At 32.0% G+C, this 4,474-nt stretch overlaps 1 long non-coding RNA gene across 6 annotated transcripts; it reads right to left on the bottom strand.

Moving 5' to 3' along the window:
* Nucleotides 1–287: 287 nt before the first annotated feature.
* Nucleotides 288–3,867, bottom strand: LOC111888525 (uncharacterized). 6 transcript variants are annotated; one of them, XR_008232654.1, is made up of 4 exons: nucleotides 2,825–3,864; nucleotides 1,339–1,786; nucleotides 898–1,176; nucleotides 288–701 (listed from the first exon to the last, which is right to left on the bottom strand). It is a non-coding gene; the product is annotated as an uncharacterized LOC111888525 (long non-coding RNA). The 6 variants fall into 6 exon arrangements; XR_006183247.2 differs by lacking the exon at nucleotides 288–701 and having other exon boundaries at nucleotides 734–1,176; nucleotides 2,825–3,481; nucleotides 3,608–3,867; XR_002849250.3 differs by lacking the exon at nucleotides 288–701 and having other exon boundaries at nucleotides 736–1,176; nucleotides 1,339–1,469; nucleotides 1,548–1,786; nucleotides 2,825–3,865.
* Between the last annotated feature and the right edge of the window lie 607 nt (nucleotides 3,868–4,474).

Consider the following 4,474-nt stretch of genomic DNA (forward strand, 5'->3'; position numbering starts at 1 on the left):
CGTTTTACTATTGAGTCGGTAGCAGGATACAGGCCGATCACATGTTACTTTAAATTTCATTTGGTTTAAGGTAGTTAGTACAGCAATAGTCACTTAGTATAAAACTACAGTACTTTATTATTTCCCCATTACATTCACTTCGTGAACATTCACACGATGCACGGTAATGTAAATACTATATTTTTTGTTAATGATAGTTAGATTTAGGAAAATACACACTTGTACAATAGACACAGATAGATACTATATGCCTTGGTAGAAGGATATTTTTAGTAGGAAACATATGGTTTTCTAGAATGTTCAAAACGTTTTCATACTTACATTCAAATACATACAAATACTTACATTTCAAATACATACAAACGCTTACATACAAATTAAGACACTAAAATACTTATGATCTCACCAGCTTTAAAGCTGATACTCTCTTTCAAAATAACTTGTATCCTCAGGTCAACAGTAGACAGGTACCGATGCAAGGTTTAGAGAAGATGGAGCTCGTTCAAGACTCATCTTTCATTTTGATTTATACTTTAGTGTTTATCATAATTTGACAAAACACACTTGTATTAAAAATTATATTATTAATGCAATGGATGATGTTGTTGCTTGTTTACTACTTTTCATTGTTATGATACTGTACATAACGTCCTCCGCCCCAGAACGTTTCCGCCGTTCATGGTTTTGGGGTGTGACACTACCTGTGTAAAAATTGACAACAAACTGTACTTCTAAATCGACAGCCCATAGATTTTATTCCAATTAATCTTCATAAAGTTAAGGCAGTACAACACATCGGGAAAAAACACTCATCCAGTCGTAAATGGAACAAAGGGAAAATTAAGATCAACCAATATAAAAAATACAATGGTAAAGGAGAATAATCTCATAACTTACAATTATGCTTGACAATATCCAAATCCATCTCTCAATATCTTCCTTCTTTTAACCTCTAAAACACAAAAATTTATTACTCAGATAAAACATCAATATTAAGGAAAATCAACTAAGTTCACGCTTGTGTTGAGAAATAGACGTTATGTAGCAATATTGTAAGCACCGGATGGGTATATTCTTCCAAATTAGTTGACTGATCACCAATACTTTTATGTTTACTAGTCGTTTGTACATGTGGTTCTACCGACGACTACTTTCTGAACATAAAGTCTTCATTTCCTGTGATGAAGTAGTAAAAAAATACATATAGTTGAGAATGGTGAAGGAAAGAAACCATTGGTTCATTTTTTGTGATGTATGTTTCGTTTGATCAATTCATCGAACACTTGGCATACGTTGTCAAATAACAATAAATTTACAAAGTTAGACAGATGTTATTACCTTGTTATCTATGTTATTAGGTACATTTTTTCCTTGGTCCAAAAAGAATCAGAAAGACCGGTCAAAGTTACACCAAATCCTCCACCATGGTTAATTAATTTGATAGACCGAATCTTTGTGTCAATCCATTGCTAATTACAAAGAGAGTGAAATAGAAACGAAAAAGAAAATGGAGGAAGCTGTAGCATAGGAAAGAAAAAAAAGCTTACAGTTTGTTTCATCAGAACTTAAAAATCGTAATCGTGTCTGCTGCTGTGTTCTTATTCTCCGTCTTTACCATAGATAGAACCTGATGTCAGGAATAAGTTTTGAGCTTTTCGGCTTCAACTTTTAAGGTTCGATTGGCAGATCCACCTTCTTCATACAAAGGGACCAACGGAACAGCAAAGAGAGGTGCAGAGATGAGCGTTAGTTATGGTGGGTTGAAGAGAACCATCGAAATCGGAACCTATCAAACAAATCATAAATCTACGTGAAGCCATCAAATGAAGAAAATGGTGGATCGAAGAGAAAACGATGAGCAGCAGCACAGGATGAAATTGGAAGCAAATTGAGATAAGAAGAATTTAAGGGGTTAAATTTAAAATTTGAAAAGCATTATGGCAGATGTTTAAAACCTAGAAAAATTTGTGGTAGAAATCTAAATCCTAAAAGATTCTTGTTCACCAACTTTTTAACAATTAATAGTATATACAATGATATATTTAAATCAAGGTAAAGTACTAATACATTCCGAGAAAAGAATGATATATTGAAATCAAGGTAAAGTAGTAATACATTCTGAGAAAATATTGTTGTTAATTCATTCTAATAAAAAAAAATTCTTAATGAATAACAAATCCATTCTATAAGAATACAATGTCAATGTCATTCCGTATGAATACAATCTACTAGAATATACTATCGTCCCTCCATGTTTTCTTTCTTTTCCTCTTTAAAACCTAAAACCCCCATGTCATCTAAGCTTAGCAACTTCATAAAATTAGGAAAAAACTAATCACCAAATCCAATAACCAAGAATTATAGAACATGCATAAATCAATGAGAAAACATTCATATTCCATTCCAACAGAATTGAAATTCGTGATTCCATTCCGACAGAATTGGAATTCAAGATTCAATTACCATATGCATTATGTTGGAAAAATATCCACCTTTCGGTCTCTCTCAGACATTTCTTCAAAAAATTTGTATACACTTTCATTGAGCGTGTTAAAACGGATTCATTATTTTCAATTTTAAATCAGACATTCATCTTCATCATCTATATATGTATAAAAAGTAAGCAAATGGTTCTTGTTAAAGGGTATAAATCATCGTATCGTTTTTTTACTTTTAATTCATTATTTCGGCAAAACAAGTTATATATACATATATTCCATGCAATACAATTTGAAAACAATGAGATATCAAATGCTATTAGAATTGAAAATATTTAATAATTTTGTTTATCACTTAAAAAAGAGAAAGTTAGTAGATTTGTTACCAAGAGTGTAGTTTGCCATAGACTGATTAGGTGAATCTTGTAGATAAAATGATGATTGGGAATGATCAATTTCTTCACAAGAAGGTGTAGACGCTTCTGCAACCAAAAAAGGGATGTGTTTTCATGAAGGGAATGTTTGTCATTTTCCGTGGTGATGCATTCCGTGTGATAACTGGCTTCTTCTCTAGAATACTGATCACGATAACAATCTGTGTAATTTTGTGGACCATATCCGAAATATAGCCTTATACACAGAAAGCTAGAAAATATTATATAGACAAGTGGTCCCTAGAAAGATTATGATAATTGATAATGGACATATTATGTGGCTAAACTTGGACAAATCAACTGTATCTCTTTATTGATAGAAATATGTTAAAGGAAAGTGTGCCTCTTACACTTATTCTTGAGGATGGAGTAGTAATAAAATTGTGTTAGTGGCATGTTTCATTCTAGTGTCGTGACCTAGAAGAACGTGTCTAATTGTTATCTTCTTGTATTACAAGTGATAAACATAGCAGCGATAAAAGGGGGAAGCGAACCTAGAAATCAATAAATCAGTAAGAATATGAAATCAATTAATCTTTGTTGGTCTGGTGGGATACCTTCTTTGTCGTTTTTTTTTTCATTAGTAAACCAGTGAAAGCACTTTCAGGCCTAAGCGAACACATAGCAAAAAGGTAAAAATAGAATCGGCAGAAGAAATATACAATAAGCGATGACAGATCAACAAAATCGATTAAGTACACGCATAAAAAGAGACAACGATTAACAAAATTAGACCTGGATTTTGGCTTTGACGTTGTCAATGGTCTCACTGCTCTCGACTTCGAATGTAGTCGTCTTCCCGGTTAGGGTTTTCACGAAATCTGCATGATACCGGTTGGTATGTTATCGCGATTGAATTGAAAGAGGAAGTGTGATTCTTGATCGATGGCGAAACTGATACCGGTTTTATGGTGTTAACTAATTGGTGGTTGTGGTCGGCGGCCTTGGTTCTTGGAGAAGAGGGAAGCACTTTAGATATAACTAGATTATGAATAGCGTAAAACACAGTGAACATATAAAAAATACATATAAAAGTATAAAAAATTGGCACAATAATTTAAAAGAAAGTAACAGAAATAGAATTTGTTTTATAGGTAACAATGAAATGTTTGAATATCTATAACAGATGAATGACCTCTTTGTAAACAACGTTTTTTGTTTTATTAGTTGGACGACCTTGTCACATATGAATACCTTCAATACGATATTTTTTAATTTATATTCTTCTTAGGTTCGGGAACCAATGTCAGTTGTCTTTTTTCTTTCTTGTTGATGTATCAATTAATGCAATACAAATTGGTGTTACATTTGGAGTTTTTATTGCTATTAGTCGATTTGTTAATCATCTTCCAGTAAGTTTATGTTTTTTTTCAAAAAAAAATACAACTTTTTGTATTTTCTTCGAGTTAATGTTTTATTGATTTGTATTAATAATAATATGATTGTTGTAGGAGGGTCCTCAAACACTTGTGGGAATTACATTTGACTCATTGCAATAGGTATTTTTTTTAAATAACCTTTCAAAAAGAATTATTCCTTCAAGCTCTTTTGCATTTTTTATTGCAACCATTGATTTTCTTAGTTCCAGACATATATGATGTT

This window comes from Lactuca sativa, chromosome 5, assembly GCF_002870075.4.
Source record: "Lactuca sativa cultivar Salinas chromosome 5, Lsat_Salinas_v11, whole genome shotgun sequence".
Classification (NCBI taxonomy): domain Eukaryota; kingdom Viridiplantae; phylum Streptophyta; class Magnoliopsida; order Asterales; family Asteraceae; genus Lactuca; species Lactuca sativa.